Raw genomic sequence first — 22,661 nt, 5'->3', positions numbered from 1 at the left:
TTCAATATCCTTTATGTCAAGCTCAAGTTCCATGCACTTTTACGGTCTTTGTCTTCACTATTAAAACAATTGAGCACACTAGTCGAATGACAAGGCGTAATTCATGTAATCGTAGGCTCTTTGTCCTTGATAATAGGACAACTTTGACATACTAGTAAGACATGTTACTCGTGGGATAAAAATATGAACTACTTGAGAACTGTGCGCTAACAGTACCACTGTTAGTGATTATAAAACAAACTACGAAACACCTAGTGCTTTACTTGTGGTACAAGTAGCTCGCCATTGTCATCTTGTGCAAAGGTACCAAGTATTTTTTCTCAGGAGTATGTCGAAATCGTCCCACTACTATACAGAAATGGCATGCAGTAGTTGAAAACAATATATCCGTCAAACAATCAATCTACTCTTTTATCCACCCGTGTAAGATTCGTGTCAGCTGTTCACAGCAGCTTTGCGCTACTACTTCACAAACGTATCACGAGAACACACGGTGAGTGCGCGACCAAATACGTAAATATATACATTTAAAAGCCGCTTTTACTCACCTTTGTGTTTTTTCTTTCAGTCACTCACGCGTAGCGCCTACTTCTTTTATTTATTTTTTTGTATTCGTCTAAAACACAAACGTCGAGTTTAAAACCAGCGTGACAGGCTTGTTTACAACTTTTCAGCGTGAATTGCGATTGGCCTGAGAGAAGTTTGATGTACGCCCCAATGCTTGGTCACAGGGGCCGGGTTTCAAATGTGAGGCCCTCCCCTCCTCGTCTCTTCTTTCACGAGAGGCACATTCGGAAGGAAGTGGTCCCGGACAGCGAGAAACTGAGCCAAACTGCTGCACATCACTTTTGACGCCCATATGTCAATAGCTCACTGTATAGTTTACGCACCAGTCAATAATAAGATAAGATAAGAAAACCTTTATTAGTCTCGCAATGGAGAAATTCCCAATTCACAGCAGCAAAGTTATGAAAGGAAGAAGTAGAACAACAAAATATAGGAGCTGCTGGAAAGGCAGCCACTCTCGCGACGCCATTTTGAAGTCACAATAACAAAAATAACACAACACAACACATAGGACACAGATAGTCGTGCAATCTTCACCACTTTTCTGCATACATTTTGTTGTAATACACGCAGAAAGACTTTGCTTTTATTAGAAATTATTGGACTCTTAAAATATACGAAGAAACCCTTGTTTCTCGGAATGCACGCAAAGCAGAAACGTTAACACTTCATGACATTTTTTTAAATTTACTTATTGCATTTACTTTACGATTATTACATTTTCCAAAACTTACTGTTTTTCCTTGAAAATGCATTAGGATAATATCATTTTCCTGGTATTAAAAAAATATATATTACAATTGCACTTGTTCGTGAAAAATGGACCATGCCGGCTGGATGATCCCTTTAATCCTAGTACAGAAAGCAAGCATTTATTTTGCATAATCAATCTGAATTTTTTCTTTATTTTTCCAGTTAATCCGTCATTCCACAATCGTTCTTGTTAGGGTTCTGTGTTATGATTGAGCTTTAAAACAAGTCTCTTGTTAAGATTTCAGCCAACTCTTTCCGCTCTCTCAAACAAGAACATTCATTAATTAAAAAAAAAAACTTTTCTGATTAGATTGACAGTATGTAGGTCATATCTTTCCACATGATAACGTATAATTTTAAATAACAATCGAATTGCCAAACATGCAAATCTGCAAACAGATGCACCGCAACACACGCGAGCACTAGTACAGTTGGATTTGTGGATTGTTTTTGGTAGGAATAGAGCACAATGAGCTACAAAGCTCAGGAGTGCAAGATCACATCGTCATGTGGCACTCGGAAGGCAAAGTGTTTCTCATTTAAGTATTTACCACTTGACTACTGCGTTAGTGTAGTTTAGGTGCAGACAACATCATGTTCAAATATACCTAAAGTACAAATTAGCGTTCCGTTTGGGTGAGCGAGCCATTGTGCCAGGCTCAACTCCTCCAGTCGTTCTGGGGTCAGGGAAATGGAGCATACTTCAGCACAGATTGAAGTATTCACACTCTCCAAAGGTATGTGTTCACACTTTAGTTGCTATTGCTATTTTTGTATCTAGTGTATGAAATGTGCAATATCGAGTCCCCTCCAAAAGTACTGGAATGGCAAAGTCAATTTCTTTTTTTTGAGTGTGTGTAATCTGAAGACATTTGGGTTTATGATCAAAGGATGAAGACAAACTTTCAGAGTTCCAGCTTTTATTTCAAGGTATTTATATCAAGATGTGTTCAACAACTCAGGACAGATTGCCCTCGGCTTGAAGCCATCCACTTTTTTGAAACTGTTATGAAATTAACTTAAAGTGGAAGCATTTAATATTTGGTGGCACAACGCTATCTTGCAATAACTGCATCAAGCCGGTGACCCACTGACTTCACCAGACTGTTGTATTCTTTATTTGAAATGCTTTTCCAGGCCTCTTCATTGCAGTCTCTTTCAGTTGTTGTTTGTTTCAGGGATTTTCTCCCTTCTGTCTCCTCTTCAGGAGGTAAAATGCAGACTCTATTGCAGGGATAGGCTAAATACGGTCCGGGGGCCACATTAGGTGTTTGACTAGCCCTCACAGTGACACTGAAGTCAACACAAAGAGTAAAATATAGTTTATTTTAATAACGTTTATTGTGAAAGTTGTGCTTTGACTCCGTGTGCACAGAGGGGGAATCTTGTTTTAACAAGCTAGTGAGCACTGGTAGACTGTAAGCAAGAATAAGATCTAAACTTAAGTATGTCCTTGATCGTGGTCTGGCCAGTCACACACTGCATTAAGGGGATCAAAAAGGCTTAGAACCTTTGCCAATGGTTTATCAGGACAGCACACATGAATATTAAAATCCCCCAAGTCTGTGGTACATGAGCATTTATGGCTTTGGTCCTTTTCTATGAGTCCCGTCCATCCATTCATCCATCTATCCATTATCCAAACTGCTTATTGTTTTGAAAGGTAATTATTGTAATACATTTAAAAAATGGCCACATAGAACTCCTTTAACTCTTCCAAACAGACTGGTTTCAACCAAATCATTTCCTGTTTTTATTTGCACCCCTGTTGCTCTATTTCAACCCGGTTTTAAGTAGAAGCCATCAATCTTTTGTTCAGGTTGGACTAAAACTCAAAATGATCACATTTTTGAGTCTCTCCAATCCCTATTGGTGGAGTTTACGATGTTAATGTTGGGGTGACTGATTACACTTCTCTAATAGGCCATCACTGTGGCTGTCTCTCAGTTGGATGACTTGTCTCTACTCATTTGTCTGTGGGGCCCAATTGTCAGTTCTGATTACTCCGTCTCCGTCAGCTCTTGTGATTGACATTATTATCACTTACTCATCAGGGAAACTGTGGTTCTCATTATTATCACCTTCCCCATCAGGGAAGGAGTGAATGGAGAAATTGTAATTGCCTTCTTAGTAGCATGTCTTTTTGGCCCCACACTCAAGTTTGTGTAGTTAGATAAAATGTCATTAGCTGGATAATCTTTGATCCTTTTGCTCCCTTGTTGTGGCTTTGGAGGAGGATTGCTTGCAGTGATGAATCACAGGTGAGTGACTACATTTTATGGTGTCCAATCACTTTGATGTTTTAGAGCACAACAAGTACTTATTTGAAGAAAAGAGATGTAACGCCTATTTGAAATCTATGCTGTACAGCAATTTGTTTGTGTTGTGTTGCGTTGAATGTTCTTCCACTCTGTCACAGTTATAGGTTAAAAGGATGTTTTTGTGAATAGCTGTTTTGTCCCTGTGACACCACTGGCCAGATGAACGGCATGGGATTAAAATTCATCACTCCTTCCGAGAAAGTTCCTTCTACCTAAAATCTATTTGCTTCGGTGACTCCGCTGCTTTCTGGAATCAACTCATGCAGTGGGTCATACACCCCTACAGTCCTTTTTTTCTGCCTGCATTGGTCTGCGCTCAAAAGAAATGGCCTCATTTAAGGTTTGCATGAGCAAGAGACCGCTGTTGAATCAACAATCTCAAAGATAAAAAATGTCTTCCTCCTCTAGATCACCAATCAGAAGCAGCATGCTACTCGTGATAGGTCTTGTACACCAATCAGTTCGGAGCGGCTGCTCACGAACTATGGGATGACTAGAGTAACGCAAAAAATAAAAAATAAAGTGGAAATAATTTGAACACATGCAATATGTTACTTCCTAAACCTGGTCCTAGATGACCTGGATTTTATCCCAGCTGACTTTCGCCAATAAATGTACACCCTAGAGTGGTCGGCATCTAATCTCAGGGCACACAAATGCGCAATTGTGCTAATATTCACACCTATCTAGAATTTACAGTTCAGTACATTCTTCAATATAGCAGACCACTCCTTATCATGTCAGCACATTATCAGTACTTCAAATGGTTGTTTTTGAAGAAACCATTACAGTTTGGACCAGTGTTGGTCCTCTTTTTGACAACAAATTGTCCATCTGTTCAATTAAATGCGCTAATGACACATCGTCACATCTTGACCCATGTGAATGCACTGTGCACTGCATGGGTGTCCTCATTAAATTGACAGCAGGGCCATTTCTCCTGGCACCGTAGCTATCTCTAAATTGCTCATTAACTATTGGCCATAATCCTGTCATCCACTCTCCACTTAGCCAGATATCCAGATTGGCATGAAAAGACAGACTCTTTGAAACCACATCCATTTAATCAGGAACATGCGTTTTTGTCTGCTCGTCTTGCCTGCCAAATCACTGACAAAACTGCCTGTTCTAACAGGACAGAGGTTTTAATGACACAGCAAGAGATCAATACTTTGATGTCATTAGGTTGGACATGGTCATCATCAATGAAATGCAACTCAGATTCTGGAATAGGAAATTGTTTATAGCTGCACATGGTACAAGTGGTTTGTCTTGCTGTGTGGAGTTTACATGTTCTCCCTGTGCTTGCATGTCTTTTATGTGGGGGGGCCTACTTCATCCTACATTCTCAAAAACATGCCTGTTAGGTTAATTGCAATTGACTTGTCCTTAGGTAAGTTTGTGAATCGTGTTTTGCCTTGATTCATCATACGTTTGGCTGGCAACTATTTTCATAAATTACCTCTCAGCCAAAGTCACCTGTGATCATAGTGAGGAAAAGTGGTGTAAACAGATGGAAGAGACAATGGCTATTGGCTGCAATCAGAAGCCTGGAGATGGCTCAACCATTAGACCACCAATTTGTTCTGCCCCCCCCCCCCCCCCCCCCCCCCCAGCACCGCATTGATTTCATTGTGATTGTGTGAACTCAGGGCGGCACGGTGGGTGACTGGTTAGCACGCCAGCCTCACAGTCCAGAGGTGTACGGTTCGATTCTGGCTCCGGACTTCCTCTGTGGAGTTTGTATGTTCTCCTTGTGCCTGCATGGGTGATTCTCCAGGTATTCCGATTCCCTCCTACATTCCAAAATCATGGCAGGTTAATGGACACTCTAAATTGTCCGTAGGTGTGATTTTGAGCGTGAATGGTTGTTCATTTATGTGTGGCCTGCGATTGGCTGGCAACCAGTTTAGGGTGTACCCCGCCTACTGCCCGGATACAGCTGGGATAGGCTCCTGCACACCCATGACCCTTGTGAGGATAAGCAGATTAGAAAATGGATGGCTGGACGTGTGAACTCACATAGTTTATTTGATGTCTCTTTCTTTTCGATTTTGAATTGAATTGCATGACATCCCTTTCAGAGTACCGTATTTTCACGACCATTCGGCGCACTGTATTGTTGGGCGCAGTCTCATTAACGGGTGCTATTTCTGTATTTGACACATAGACAAAACGCACTGTATTATTGGGCGCAGTTTTACAGTGGTAAAACATACGCCAGCTTTAACATACAGCATGCATGCGCGCACGCTAAAAACACGTTAGCTTGAAGCATACGGTAGCATGCCAAGACATACGGATACACGCTAAAAACACGTGTTTAAAAAGGCAACGGAAGCAAAACTGAGTTCGGTTGTATTTTATTTAGCCATCTTACGATGTACTCACGTTTTTCGATCAATCATCACCCAGAAATCCATCAAAGTCCTCATCTTCTGTATCAGAATTGAACAATTGTGCAAGTACCGGTAATCCATCAAAAACGGCGGGTTCCCTCTCGTTGTCAGAGTCACTCTCATTGCCATGTGGCTCCACAGAAATTATGCCGGCTTTGCCAAAAGCTCGAACAACAGTGCAAGCAGACACGTTCGTCCAAGCAGCCACAATTCATTCGCAAATTGTGGCGTAACTCGCCCGGCGCTGCCTCTCACTCTTTGTAAAGTTGTGTTTGCCATCGATCATCCATTGTTCCCATGCCGCTCGCAACTTTACTTTGAACGCCCGGTCGCAACTTTACTTTGAACGCCCGGTTGATGCCGATGTCCAGCGGTTGGAGTTCTTTAGTCAAGCCTCCGGGAATGACGGCAAGCTCAGAGTTCATTTGCTTGACTTGGTTTTTCACCGCTGCTGTGAGATGGGCACGCATGCCAAAAACATAACCGATGGCTTGAAGTTTGAACTGAGCTTCGTAGGCGTGTCTCTTTGTAGAATTTATTTTCGGGGGTTCTTAGAAACCAAAACCGAAGTTGTTTTCCAATAATGCACATAGCCACACTTTATACAGGTGTTGGTACCTGCTTGGGGCGTCCCTTGAGCGTCCACTTACACGCCCACCCTTCACTCATTGGCGGACTTCTTCGCTGCATGCCTGTCCTCACTCACGTCCGCCTTTTCTCTCTCTCTCCATATATGTTTATATACACGCCCACCCTTCACTGATTGGCCGACTTCTTTGCCGCATGGCTGTCCACACTCACTTCCGCCTTTTCTCTATATAAACAGCGTGTCGGCTGTCAGTCAGGTTTTGGAACTCAGCGCATACACAAGACGCTCTGCATTATAAGGCGTCCTGTCCATTTTGGAGAAAATTTAAGACTTTTAATGGCGCCTTATAGTCGTGAAAATACGGTAGTTTAAATAATTGCACACAGCGGCCCATAACCTTTTTTTGTGCCATGTGCCGGTTTCACATAAAGTAATCTTTTAACGGGTCGGCATAGCAACAACAACAACAACAAAAAAAAAACAACATACATATACATACATATATATATATTAGAGCTGTCAGTTTAGCGTGTTTTTATTGGCATTAATTTAAATAAATTTTAACAGGATGAAATTTTTTCTCGCGAGATTAACGCGGCACACGTCACAACGTTACGTTGCTCTATAAATAAACCAGAAACAAAACAACAAGCGCGCTGCACAGGTCCACGCATGTTTTTTTTTGCCAGCCACGGCAGTGCAAGACACCGAAAACGGATACTTAGAGTTTATGATTGGAAAGTTTACTTTTAAAAAGTTGTCAGATTGTTCCACTGACAAGACCAAAGTCACCTGTATGTTTTGCAGTCATAAACTGAGCTATCATCATAGCACGTCGAGTCTGAAATACCACTTAATGGCCAATTACACATCTGACGTGAATACTCCGCCCCCTCGTCTCAGACAGACAGCTATGGATGACTTCAAAGCGAAGAGAATGGATGACGCGATGAAGAACAAATTTGCTGAAGCCATAGCTAAATGTATGGCTACTGCATGCAAGCCTGTCAATATTGTCCACAGCTCGACTCAAGCTGAAATCATTCGCATTGCATTGAACGACTCCACAACGGACTGCCAGCGAGAGCCGCCATTACAAGCTGTGTACAGAGATTGTACGTAGCGGAGAAGGCAAAGGTACGCCAAGCGGGAGAAGACACTGTTTCGGGAGAGAAATAAGAATAAAGAGCAGGTAGCCTGTCGAGTACGATGTATGCCACTGACGCGATTGTTACTTGTTTGGAACTATTTTGTGTGGAAGGTTACAGTGTTCCGTGTCCATATAAATAAATCGGGTGGAGCTTCTCTGTGTTCGTCTGACTGACTGTGTGCTTCGGCACGTCGAGAGTTCAGCGGTGCAGTCGTAGCAACTGAAAATAAAACTTCTCCGGTGTTGTCATCGAACCAAGTGTAGTCATCCGAAATGATGTCTACACAAAACCGTAGAGAGACTTGCGCGCAAGAAGGACCAAGAGAATCAACATAGCCTGACTGCTGTGTTCAAAGCAAACTTGAGAAAAACAAAGTATGCAACCATGGCTTAAATCCACTATAGGCGGAGTACTAGTTTACCTTAAATGTGCACTTTATAATGTTATATTGCTCTGTTTTGATTCCATAAAAAGAGCTGTTGTGTGACAAAACATTTTTTTCACTATTGTTGATGGACAGTAATATTGTGTGAGAGATTATGTGTGAATAACTGCTCCAAGTGAAAAATGTTCATGTAAAATTGAAAATCAAAATTGTTATTTCAGTAAATATTTGCATTTTGCTCATAGAAAACTAATTCATGATTCCATGTTGATGAGAGCATTAAAATGGGGAAAAATAGGACAAAAAAATATAAAAGGAAATTCAGAAAGGATAAAAAATGTGTGAGTAATCACGATTAATTTTTAGTTCATTAGAGTTAATTTTGACAGTTGCATTTTTAATTAGGTTAAATATTTTAATCGTTTGACAGCTCTAATACATATATGTATATTTAAAAATAAAACTTCCTGTATGTTGACGTTCTAATAAGTGGGATCTCTTCCTTTATTTCTCTTTTCATCCAGCAAGTTCCAACTTTAATTCATGTGAAACAATGACACCCAAAGTTACATACAGGGTATGTCCAGTCTACTGTATAATGTGTGTTTTGGTCGCCATTATTGCAGAAAACTTTGCTTCCCAAAGACTATGTTGACGTTGGAAATGCAAATGAAGTATCGAGTGCTGTTTTGCTTGCTTGTTTTGAAGGCTTCTTTGCTTCATTATGTGAGCCTGTCGCCACATATTATGCAAAGCGGGCTTGGTGCGTGAGAACCTCATGTAGCAATAATATTTCAGTAAGACTGTTGATATTGTCTCTGAGATGCCGATTTCGTTTAATGGAAATTGTAGGCTCTTCTTTGTCTTCATCTTATCATTTGGCCTTTTCCCCCTTTCTGAAGGAGCTCCCCATCCCTCTTATACAAATATGTATTAGCTTTTTTTTTTTTAAACACCATATCACATAACTAGCAGTTTGATGTGTGCAGAGGCACACATCAAACTGTGTTGCAGAGGTTTTGTTCAGTTTCTTTGCTATGCGGTCCAGTGGTTGTGGGCGGCTGCTTCTCAGCAGTCGCAGAAGATGTATTTATATCGTAGTCACACAAGATAATTTCAAGAGAAAACTGCCAATAACAAGGTAACCCCTGCGAAAGTGGTCCCCAACCAACCATACATGCTTTTGGAAGATCAGCAACCATTCAACATTATATTTCTTTTAAATTGCCAGTTTTAAAGATTTGGTACAGACAACAACGGTAATTAGAGAATAATTCAACATTTTATTTTAAAAAATCCCATTCACTTCATACATTTTTATTTTGCAGTAAAATATAAAAGGACAATAGTCCTTTGGCGCAAGGACAGAAAAGACAGAGGGGGGACGTCCACGCCTGAAGAAATTACTTCCAAGAGACGACTGGGACAGATGAGGCACCTCCAATATAAGACGCCGCAAGGCATGATGCAAAACAGCCTGCATTGAGCCATTCTCTGCATCACATGACGAGCTCCTGGTAGAGGGCGGGGAGGACGGACTTGAAATGGTGGAGGGCATCTAAACCCTCGAACCATGAAAACTGTCAACATCCCGGGGAAGCACTGGCACGGCCGGTGTGTATGGTGTAACAATTGTTCACCATTGTTACACCATATTTTACGTAGTGTATTTTGTGTGGCTTAGTGGTGGGCCGATGCACGTGTGGTTGGTGTCGCTTGCTTAAAACCAGTGGAAATATACTTTTAGCGTGTGTGAAAGCATTGTGTGACTGAATTTCATTTGAGAAAAAAAAAAAGTTGTTGTGGGTTCACAAATGACTGGAAGTGACACATTAACAGTGCATGCTATGAAATGAAGACAAAAGACCGGTGGAAATATTTAATACATTTAATGTTAAATGGTATACATTTGCAATTTTACCTGTACAACTGAAGCACATTTTAATTACTGCTACTAGCTGATTTATCAAAAGAATTGCGTAACTATTTTGAAACATCACTTTTGTGTAGAGAGATGGAATTTGAAACAAAGTCATTGGTTCAATGACCACTGAAAAGAATAAGCTTCTCAAATGTTGAAGTTGAAGTTAATTGTGCTGTGTTTCTGATATGAGAGTTGGCAGGAACAGGAACAAAATTACCAACAGCTTTACGACACTAAAATGTCGACGTGGACTTCATTATGAAATCAATAGATAAGAATGAAACACTGTACATACAAGAAAAGGACAGTGCTGTATGTTGGGTCAGATCAAGACTCGTGGAGAATCAGCACACCTGCTTTGCAACCAAATTTGATTACTTTATTGATTGATTGACTCTGTGTACATACCATTTGTGCTTATGTTGCTGTAAGACCAGAGGAATATGTAAAAATAAAAGTTTCCATGTTCTCCCTGTCCTTTGGTGGGTTCTCTCTGCCATGGTCCAAAAACATGTACAGGGTGACTCTAAATAGCAAGTTGTATGAATGTGATTAATTATCTGTGTCTTTGTGTCAGGTCCGTGATTGCTCGGTGACCAGTTGAGGCCAGGGAGCCTGACATTTTATCCTAAATCAGACGGAATAGAATCCCAACTCCCTGTATCCCTGAATACAAATGAACTGAATAGAAAATGAATGGATGAATAAAAAATAATAATTATACCCTTGTGATTAGGACAATGTGCAATCAATGAATTAAATGAATTACAGTAAAATACTATTTAGACTAACGTCAACAGGCTTCGCGTTTCATCGCTGTACAGTTGGCCAAATCTTCTCCATGACAAAATCCACTATGTTGTTTGTAAGAAAACATTTATATATATATATATATATATATATATATATATATATATATATGTATATATTTTTTAATGCTTGGGCCTGAAAAAAGGTTTGATCTTTGGTTTCATTCAATACAGTATTAATAATGGTTAAAAAAAATAAAGATGACTACTTCACGGATTTCACTTATCACGGGTTCTTTTTGGAATGTAATCGCAGTGATAAATGAGGGATTATGGTTCTTAAAATTGGTAGTGGATTTGTATGTCTTTGTGCTCATAAAGTACAGTCAATTGCTTCTGACTAACTTCTGAAGGCCTTGCACCGTTGTTCGGGTGGACGACTCCTCTGGCCCACGGATCATTCTCGAAACTACAAGAGTGTGCCTGGGTGCATCGCGCGAGTCCCTCGTCTGCCCACTCTGCACAGAGTCCGAGACACCTGGCCATCCACCCGACTGCCCCCTTCGCGGGGTACAGGTCGATTGTGATTGACGTAATGGCCACTTGTGATTTAGAGTTTACATTGCGACCGGCTGGCGATCACTTCGAGGTGTAGTCCGCCTTTTGCCCAAATCAACTGGGCTAGGCTACAGCAACCCCCCACGATCCTGGATAGGATAAGTGTTGTTGAAAATGACAGAACATGGCGTCACACCAGACATCAGCAAATCTTGTGAGACTAGAGCTCAGTAAGCATTAATCGAAAAGATAAACTCCACTTAAGTGTGTTTTGATTTTTGTGAAGGAATCACAGGAGGATGCCACTTATGGCGAAGACGAAAAGTGTGATGATAACCATCAAACAAGCGGTGCAATTTGACTGTGACACAGTAGAATGTACAATAGGAGCTAACAATGACTTACGCTCGCTTACATAAAACAAGGGGCGCAGGTGAAAGAGTAGTAATGTTTGGGCGCTGTTCTCCCTGTTTGCATGTTCTCCCCACTTCGGTGGGTGGCATCCAGCTACAACAGATTCCTTCAACATTTCAAATCCATGTTTCTGAGGTTCAATGACGAATCTAAATTGTCCATAGGTGTCAATGCTAGAAAGAACTGTTGTGATAATTGTATGTGCTCTGCGATTGGCTGGAGGCCTATTCAGGAAGCACAACACTTCTTGCCCAAACACAGTTGGGACAGGCGCTTCAGTTTACCCTTGGATCTAATGAGGATTAGTGGTGTAAAAAAATGATGGATGGCTCAAAACGAAAATCCACTTCACAATGCAGATCTATCGATATATCAATCTCAATGCCAATGTAGTAGTACACGTATTTGGTTTATGACAGTTTCATTCCAATGACTGTGATGTCATCCAGATTTGTGTTGCGTGATGACGTATTACACTGTGTGCAACTCGAAACATTGAAATGCTCCATGACGGGTGACTTGTAAACTAATGACCTGTTTTTAAAGAAGTATAACAACTTCAGTGTGTGAAATTAAAATATTTCCTTGACAATTTCTCCATAGGTCATGACTTTGTTTTCTATCCAGGCTGAGGACAGGCATAGCCCTTGAGCCGACGATCAGCTTCAGTTCCTGCCACCAGCTACTGAGGATGCCTGACTCAATGAGTATTCATAGCAGTCAATTCCAACCATGACAGGAACAGCAAATCCTCCCCTGAAGTCACACGAGAAAAAGGGACTTTTCAGGGATTTGCACTTCGGAAGATTTTCTTTTCCTCTTGAGGAAAAGAGATTCTCGGTAAACACAGTAGATGCACACATCCAAAATCACAAGTTCTGCAGTAGCTGTAAGACAGCCTTAAACTAGAGTGGAGTTACACTAGACAGGGAGAACATGGAAGTGACTTTATATTTTCATATTCCTGCAGTTGCCATTAAAATGAAACATATTCATTAATTGGACAGCCCAAAGGAAGGCTGAATACTGGACACAGCTTTCATGCGGTCTGTCTGTCTGTCTGTCTTAATTGTCGTAATTTCATTTAATGATTTTATAACACTAACACCACTGAACAAAACGTCTTCCAGAATTGTATTCTCTGATGCATTGTGTCTCGTGTGTAACTAGCGGTGACAATCCAGCCAATGTGAAAGGCGGGCTCAATGGGTACAACAGAAGCAAAGAGAACAGAGGCCACCGAGGAAAAATGAGCATGGCTTTTCTGCAGCAGGTCGCCTTGTGTCATCACACTGCTGTTGGAGAGAGAGGTGCAGCAACTGGTGGGACTGAATATCTCATTTAAGTGTGCGTTGAGCATATTTTAGCCAAGAGATGCTGACCTTTGTCTTTACTAAAACTATAGGAACCATTTGAGACGAGGATCGGATGCATTGATCAGTGACTGAATGCAGTGCTTAAAAGCGAGGGTGAATAAGACCATTTGGGGGCAGCCACCTATCGTTACGACGACATATCCAATCATGCCGGAGCCTTGACTTTCATGCCAACACAGTTCTGAGCTGCTTTCAATGTAGCTCTTCGGCTGAGATGAGGTAAGCCTAGGAAAACTGCAGCTTACTTTCTTCTCTAGCCTTTCAGAGACAAAAACAGTGTTTCAAATAGATGAATTGAACAGAGGATCAATTGACCAGGAATGACACCAATTAGCAGTGTGAATGAATGTTCTCAGAAAAATGCATCCTTTTCTTGGGAGCTGTTAAGCCCAATCGAGTTAGAATGTCAATTGAGGAGTAGTACTAAATTTAAAGAACATAATCACAAGCAGTGTGTCAATGCTACCAAATTAAGAGAAATTGTGTATTTTTGTTTGAAATTGTAATGCATAGTTTATTATTTTTATACACATGATAATGACCTGCGCAATGCCTCAATTCAATTATATACCTAGAGGTGTACGAACAGTAATCTGTCCAAATCATATTCATCAGCTATGGTTGTCAACATTTTGTTGATTCGAGCAAAGGGATGGTTATAGCTCTACACCTCAGTGCATTGGGTGCTGTGCCAGAGCCAGAGTAGCTGGAACCTGGTCAGAATCATGGAAATGGATCCATCGTAGCTTGTCTGGTGAGCCTCTGGGATGTCACTCATGTGCTTCCAGTAGTATGTTCCAAACAACAGTTTTGGTAGCACTGCTCAACTCTCCCAGTCTTTTGCTGTCCTCCTACCAGCTTTTTTGGAACATGTTGCAGGCATCACATTTAAAGAATGTGTGAATATTTGCTCACAAAAACATGTTTAGCACTTTGAACATGACATATCTTGCCTTTGCAGTGTATACAATTGTAGGTTGACAAAAAAATTCTAATCACTGAATTGTTTTTATTTATGTTTTAAACAATGTGCCAACTTCAGTGAAACTGGGGTTTATTGGATGTGTCAGTGCACTGACTAATGGGTCATCATTGGAAATAATTGTATTCTATATCGAAGAGGTCATTTGTTATATTGGCAATTCATTTAGTGTGCCATTTTAATTGGCACACTTGTTGTTTGGAACTGATTGTTGTGGAACTGATTATTTCTGGATTTAACAACAGAGGATGACAGCATAATCTACACGTTCACTTGAGCTCAGAAGCTATTTAGTAGATTGATGCAAGACATAGATGTTATTTTCAATTGCTCTGAACCAGACTCTAGAATTTGTTCTTTGTCCAATCACAATCTTTGGAGAAATCAATAGAGAACTACAAATAACTGAACCTCCCTAAACAAAATCACAGTGCACTGCAAGAAATAATTACCATGTGACTATGTTGTTGTCCTCCTCCATGTCGGTGGCTAGCAGGACAAATGAGACAATAATTCTCTATCAAGGCACTAAAAATCAAAAAGTAGAAACAAGTTGGTTTCAAAACATTAGGATGATTAAAACAATAAACTGTAGATTCTTATGATGGCAAGTGGATCTTTGGTAGACAAATGTTTTGAGATAACACCACGAGCAAGTATGTGCACATGCAACAGTGATTTTAACCCTTTCATGCACCCTGGAACCTGATAACATGGTAAACTGTCCACTGTCCCTGAAAGGGTTAAGCCCCTAAATCAAAACCTCTTCCTCTTCAACTTATATGGTTGCTTGTTTGGGTGTCAGGGAATTGTCAGTTGCTGCAATTGCTGTTGCTGTTGCTGTTGCTGTTGAGCAACCTCCATCTGGGTCCCAAAGCGGCTCCAAAAGCCGCAGCGAGCCGGGTACCTGCAGACCCAGTTGTTGGCTGTTGAATGGGAACTGTTCATAGCCTGAAGGCACGCCCAACACCGCTTGGAGGTCGTTCCCGAGTTGGGCTGCTGCAGTTGCTGCAGTGTTCACAGCAGGCATGTATTTCAGCATAAGCTGAGCATGCATAGTGTTGAAATGGTTTCTCCAATACTCAAAAGCTCCCGTGGATGGTGCTCAATATGAAGCCCATGACAAGTAGTGGACACAATATATTTTTCTTTTTTTGCAAATCCAACCCAGGCCTCTTTCGTATGTGGATACAAATTGGATATGTATCTGATGCAACTGCAGTCAAGAAACCTGTATGTCATTAACCCGGTGATCGAGTGGTAAGCAAGCCAGCCTCACAGTGCAGAAATGCAGGGTTCAATTCCAGGCCATGGACTTCCTGTGAGGAGTTTGCATGTTTCCTCCCACGATCCCAAAACATGCACCGTAGGTTAACTGAACACTCTAAATTGTCCTGAGGTGTGGTTTTGAGCAGGAATGGCTGTTTTTCTATGTGTGTCCTGCAATTTCCTGGCAACCAGTTCAGGGTATACCCCGCCTACTGCCCAACGACAACTGGCAGCAGTGACCCTTGTGAGGATAAGCGGACTAGAAAATAGATGGCTGGATGGATGGATGGCGTTAAAATCACTGGTGGACAAAGGAGCAGAAAACACTCAGTAGAAAAAAGAAGATGCTTTAGAATTGATCAATATATAGGGGTGTTCACACGGCACACATTTGCTCCGGCGGTGCACTGATGTATTTTGTTGCGATATATTTTGCACCGCAGCAAATTGTGTGGAGCGTTCACACGTACAAAGCCGCTGAGCGTGTCTGCACCGGCACAGCGTCGGTGCAGTCCCACTTGCGTTCACACGGCAGTTTCTGCAGCGGAGCAAAACGACAGAAAACAAATGAGCTGTCGTGTTGGTTCTTTTTAAAACGTATACACAACTCAAGCGACTACTGGACAGGCACGTCCTTCTCCTTCTCGGTCTCCGTGCCTTCTGCTCGAGAGTGACCGCCCCCGAAAATGTAAATCAACGATGACTTCAATGACACTCAGAAAAGCAAAAACGTAATGCGCCAAACAGAAAATCAAGAGAGGAAATCACAAAATAAATGATATGGGGGGGGGGGGGGGCGCGGTTGTGGACACACAACAAAGGAACAAACTACACAAACAACTCAGAGACAGTCCAGTCTCCTACAAAAGGAAAGATGTTACCAGCCAAGTCTTGTGTCGTTATTAAACAAACACATGACGGAAGTCCGACAGAGCGCGAAAGCAACGCATTCTCGCCGTACGTAAACTCTTCACAAGCATTTGCTCTGGAGCAAATTTAACCCAGTTGCGTTCACACGTGCAAATTTACATCGGTGCTGCTTCGCTAACAAGCATTTGCTCTGGAGCAAATTTTTAAACCACCTCCCTGAGGTGGATCAAATTTGGTCCGGTGTAAGCTGTTTTCCGGGGCTACGCCGGAGCTAATTTGCACGTGTGAACGCTCTACTGGGGCAGCCCCGGCGTAGCACCAGACCAAATCTTGCCGTGTGAACACCCCTTATGAGAGAACGGTCAATTCAGGTACGAAAATCTTGAACTTGCCACTTATGTGTCAGATTGACACATGGGGCCATATTAATACCGTAAACACCAACTGCCATGTTAGTTCTGTGTTCTGTAATTAAAAAGAAGATAAAAGGAATACAAGACTGCCTCATGGGAAGAACACACCAACCGAACCAGATGATTTGGAACCGGATCAACTCAACCCAACTGTGACAAGTCTTCGAGGTTGATCACTTGATTTATCGGTGGATGAAGAACACAGCTCGCTGTGAGAACAAATGTGAATTGTAGGACACATGGATTATTGACACTTCAAATACACCGCGTCTCCCTGGATCCCATCGTCTGTCTGAGTGTTGCTTGACAATCGATCAGGGAAGAGCTGCGCCCTGCGGTTAAGGCAGCCAGTCGCTTCGTCAGGGTGAGACTGCACGTGGAGACCAGCTTGTCTATGTGCAGCCTTCGATCGACTCTGCACTTGGGCGTGTGTATGTGTGTGTGTGTGTGTGTATATATATATATATATATATATATATATATATATATATATATTTGGACCGGAAACAGTGTATATATATATATATATAAATTGGTGAAAAGATTTTACTCAACAGAGGTGTGCTATTGACAATATTTTGCCCGTCCATCATTTGTCATCCATCAGTGGCCTGGGCACTCTTCCATCATCGTCAATCCATCATTTTTTCAAGCTGAACCAAACTGTCATCGTCAGTCTGTCAGTCTGTCAGCCTGTCATGTTATTTTAACCATACTTTCACCATCGCTTTTGTCACACGTGCATATTCACGGAAATGCGAGTAAATCATGTGTACGAATATTCCCACGCAAAGATGAATCCCAATTTACGCACAGCTCTGACTATGCATTCACACAAAACCTTGTGGTAGAACAGTAAAACTACAGATAGATGGCTACACCAAGCACTGGCAACTTAAATGATGGCGGCGGCCACAAATTTTCACCAGGCCTACTCGGGGGGCTACTCACCTCCTAACCAAATGTATGACGAAAATGTGGATAAAATATGTGCATAGACTACTGGATATCCGTTTTAGTTTTTTTTTTTTAACCAACGTACAGTACATCACAGTATCTTAATGTAATTCATGCTCAATGCATGAATAAAAGATCCAACTTTCAACAACAACAAATGGTTTGAAAAAAATGTAACCACATTCTGTGATTCTTTGTCCAGTGTAACGAGCTCTCGCATACATATGAAATCGCCATTCATTGACAGCACAAACTGCTGTCAATTCCAACATTATGCGTAAGAACAAACCAAGTCACTCAAAATGTTATGTTATTTTATTCAAGTTCCCAACTATGTTTGCCATGCATGTCATTCAAAATCCCCAAGTTATTAGGCCTCACATTGTTGCATAGGGCAGTATAAGTGCATCCAAACAATGTGGGCCCGCTCACTATCCCTCATGAATCATCTTCTGTAGGAGAAGATGATTCATAGGCATGTTTATAATGTATTCCCCATAAAAATCTTGAAGAAAACGTGTTTTTAATTTTATTTTTCACTTTTTTATGGGGCTAAAAAATGTTTGGCTGCGCGAATACAATAATGATGCTCCCAGTTTATACACATTACTTGCTTGTTCTCCTCCAGCTAATTGAAGATTCTCATCTGTGGGCGGTGACATGTTTTTTGGACATTAAGTTTGGTGCCAAATATATATATTTTTAATTCTTTCATGTCAATGTTTTTTTTTTCATTCCTCGATACCACCTTTGTTAATTGTTCCAAACATTTGATTTGCTTCCACTTCTCAGACTAGAAGTACCTCAATGTTGTTCTTCCAGATTCTCTCTGCCTTTTTGGATGTGATTTTGGGTTTCTCAAAGATACTGTTGCAACTAGTGACATTTCTGAATACAAATGAGGCTAAACCTGCATGAGCGGGGCAGTTTCGAACAGGTGGTATTCATCAACACTCATTACTTACTGGTGTGCATACAGAAGGTGTCCGCAAATTTGATAAAATATGGATTTTTTTTGTTGTACTTACATACATTGTTTATTTCAGTGATACGAACACATTTAAAACCTGTTCTCTACACTCTTTGATAAATGAGGCCCAGGAGAGAGCTGTGCCAATAATGGATGATGAAGTGTGTGATGAGTTTAGAACGGTTCAGGATCTCAAAGACGGAAGTGAGGTCAAGAAAGATGAACACGTTGAGGGTATTAATGTAAAACGAGTACAAGGTCACTGGCCACTTTATGAAGGCTGTGTCCGCTCTATTTGGACCGGAAACAAAATTGGACATGTTCAAAAAAATGATCTGACTTGAGAAAAAGTGATTTGGGTGACAAAAGCTTGCTCCTGTATTTTGGATTAAAATGAATAATAAAGGTCTATGTTGAATGAAAGAGCAAGGTTGAGGACATTTTCTTTTTTCTTTTAGCACGGGTGTGACAATTTGTGATCTTTTGAGGAGAAAGAAAGAGGATGACAGTGAGCAGGCAGAAGTGAGATATGCCTTGAGAGGTATTTTCACATTACTTTCTGACATACAGTATATTTTATGCATTTAGCATTTTGTAGACCTCAATAAACAACATATGTTTGAAAGCCATCATTGCTGGCTTTTAGCGATGAAAAGCTGTTTTTATTTACCTTTATTTTTTGAAGACCACATTCTTCTTTTGCAGGGGTCAATACATTTGATGAAAAGATTTTGTTTTCACTCTATCCGAAAAGATGTGGATTAAGTCAGCTATTCTGACTGAGGAGACTACATTTTTACTGTCTTCTCGTACTAGGAGGGCACTTGAAGTGTGATACCCAGTGCCAAATCCAGTTTCCCCCGGCGAATGTACTTTTTGACAATGAGTTCCAATTTGTTGAATTTTTTGCTCATATGGCCACAAGACTAAACATTGGGCAGCAAGACCTTAAAACAACATGTACTGGAGTTGCCTCTTCAGAATCACATGTTCACACATGAGCGCTTTCATGCACCTGATGCACATAGCAGCGGAAATAGTGAGGTGATGGGTGGTTACACTTCAATAAGCATGAGCTGCAGGTTGCTCCCTTCAATTCACACACTGAAAGAAATCTGCTAGATTTAGCTGACTGATTACCCACTAGCTTAAGTGATCTAATTATTCAACTGCTTTGTGGTTATCCAGTCAGGCAATGTCTTGAAGATAAAGCTACACTTCTTATTATTTCACTTACCCTGAGCGATTCACTCGTTTATTAGGTTTATTGTGCAAGTGACATAATGTTCCCATGGCCCACGTACAAGTTGTTTAGAGTTAATTGTGGTATAACTGTATGACGTGCTGTTTGTAAGGCGGCTTGTACTGGAAAAAAACCCCCACCAACATTTGGTCACATTAAGCTGAAAACAATGTTTAGAAAAACTGGTGCGAATTTCGGAGTCACTTTTTTGCACATTTACAACAATATTAATCAAATTCAAGATAAATTATGTAGAATATCAAAATATTGAATGTTTGACCTCAATGACCAATGTTGAATCTAAGGCTATAGTACAGTGGTTCTTAACCTTGTTAGAGGTACCGAACCCAACCACTTCAAATGCACATTCAACGAACCTTTCATGACTGAAAAATAAAAACCTGATTCAAGAAGCGACAGTCACACGTTGACAACTTGAACTGAGCGAACAAAATTTCCCGCAGCACAGATTGGACAAGCAATGTAACGTGATCATCTGCAGCCAGTGATGGACAAGCGAGCGTGCCATAACTAATTGACATGTTGAGTTGAGTGTGTCTTAACCTCCATGGCAGAGGCTCCGTCGAACCCCTGAGACCGGTTGTAGATCTTTTCTATTTATGTTCAGAAGTGAAATGTGACTTGGGAGAAAGGCTGTCACACACTCATGGCTTTACCTCTTACAGAAATGAGATAAATTACTAAAGTACTACCAAGATGGTGGTAAAATGCACCACTGACCTAAAAGTACAGTTTGAGCCTTTAAATTGTTGAGCCCCCCTACCCCCAAAAAAACCCAACAACAAAAACAAAAACGGAAAAATGAGATTTTAGCTTTGTAGTTTTCCCCATTTTTTGTTTAAAAAAAAGTTATGGAGCGTTACAGAAAAAAGGAGAGACAAACTAAGAAAGAAAGACTGAGAGAAATAAAGGGTCTGGGGGTTAGCACATCCACCTGACAGTGCAGCAGTCATGGGTTTGATTCTGGGATCTGGTCTTCCTTTTGTGGAGTTTGCATGTTCTCCCCATGCCTGCTTGGGTTTTCTCCAGGTACTCTGGTTTCCACCCCACACTCCCAAAACATGCATGGAAGGTTAATTGAAGACTACATTATCCCAAGGTGTGACTATGAGTATGAATGGTTGCTTTTCTATATGTGGCCTGCGATTGGCTGGCAACCAGTTGAGGGAGTACCCCGCCTACTGCCAGAAGACAGCTGGGATAGGCTCCAGCACGCCCGTGACTCTCGTGAGGATAAGCGGCTCGGATAATGGATGTTTGAGTAAAGAGTGCAAAATGTTTTCTGTCTCCTTCGAGAACACAATTTGTTATTTCAAATGATGTTGAATTTTGCTGGGAGTAAACTAACCCCAAAGTTGGCCGTGACCAAACCTGTCTTGTTTTAATTCTTGGCTGTTGAATTGTTGATTTTGGATCAGCCTTACATCCTGTTTTATTTGGAAGTAGTGCTCCCTTTCAATATTGTCAGTTCAAGTATTTCTAAGCGTTCCATTGTTCCCTGTCTCTGAGCGAGTTAGTTCTTTCCCTCCCCTTGAGATGTCTGCCCATTTTCAAGTTTGAGTAATTAGAATAAAATCCCCATTGTGTTTGGTTATTTCTTTCAGTTGTGAAATCTGTCATTAGACCCATTCATCTACAGTGTTACTTCCCAGAGCCTTGTTTCTTTGTTCATCTGGTTCCTGAATTTGACAATCCTACAGTAAAAATGACTGATAGGCAAACAAGTGTCAGTTTGAAATGGACTCTTCCTCGGACAAGTTTATTAGTTTTGACCTTTCGGAAATGCACTTAGAAGATTTAAACCATATCTGGCTAATGTAACACAGAGCAGCTCATCCATGTATACATACTGTAAATACCAATAAATTTACCAAACGTTGACCGGACAAACTATTTCTCAAATGAGACCAACTTTATAATATGAAGCCTAAACAGACAACACAATTAGAAGGGTGGTCAGTGGTTCAAGACTGTTGGCCTATGCTTACATTTGTGATTGCAGGATGAAAGGTTCCCCGTAGAGAAATGTAACTTTTTAAACATTTATTTATCTATTTTATTGGCACCCACCCAAAAAGCGTGGGATGCACAGTCGTGTCTTTTAAGGGTTAGGTAATTTAGCCAAATGTTTAAAAAAAAAAAAAAAAGCCAAGGGGTGTGTGTGTGTGTGTGGGGTGGGGGGGGGGGGCCTAACTGCAATAGCCATTTTTGGAAAATTGTTAGCCAATTTAAATTGACCAAGCACTGTACCTCCTCAGACAGTTTACAGCCCTGATATTTTAGGACACGCGTGTCAAACCCTCGGCCCAAGGCCCGCCCCATCATTTTACGTGGCCTGTGAAAGCAAATCATGTGTGTCAACTTCCATGATTTTTGCTAAAATCTGTCCCGAAATGTCAAATTATCATGTGTAATATATAACGTTGAGATTTAGCAATAATTTTGTTACCCTGTTCACACTCACTCAAACCATAATTGAACAAACTATGATAGTTGATTTGACTGATTTCAAAACTGGTAATCCATCAATTTGTTGTGTACAAGTAATAATATATAAACATTAATTTAGTTTCACTGTCGCAACGGCCCTCCAAGGGAAGACGTAACCCCAAAGTGGCCCGCAACAAAAATGAGTTTGAAACCCCTGTGTTAGAACGTGTTCGTCCAAATTGTATTCGTCTGATTGTCATGGATCAATTTCTTTGGCGTCTCAGTATGGAGAGATACATTTAACGAGAGAAAGAAAAGCA

At 40.9% G+C, this 22,661-nt stretch overlaps 1 long non-coding RNA gene and 1 pseudogene across 2 annotated transcripts in view; one reads left to right on the top strand and one right to left on the bottom strand.

Moving 5' to 3' along the window:
* Positions 1-672, bottom strand: part of LOC147205991 (uncharacterized) — a 114,610-nt gene extending 113,938 nt beyond the window's left edge. For both annotated transcript variants that reach the window (XR_015100696.1, XR_015100697.1), the window contains exon 1: positions 549-672. This is a non-coding gene — a long non-coding RNA (uncharacterized LOC147205991). The remainder of the gene's footprint in view (positions 1-548) is intronic.
* Positions 673-16,877: 16,205 nt separating this feature from the next.
* On the top strand, positions 16,878-17,022 carry LOC147205990 (5.8S ribosomal RNA; annotated as a pseudogene).
* The last annotated feature ends 5,639 nt before the right edge of the window (positions 17,023-22,661 follow it).

The sequence above is a fragment of the Hippocampus guttulatus genome, chromosome 4, assembly GCF_054856545.1.
Source record: "Hippocampus guttulatus isolate MCC_2025c chromosome 4, RoL_Hgut_1.0, whole genome shotgun sequence".
Taxonomy (NCBI): domain Eukaryota; kingdom Metazoa; phylum Chordata; class Actinopteri; order Syngnathiformes; family Syngnathidae; genus Hippocampus; species Hippocampus guttulatus.
The sequence above is the reverse complement of the archived record's forward strand: the minus strand, read 5'-3'. Positions and strand labels throughout refer to the sequence as shown.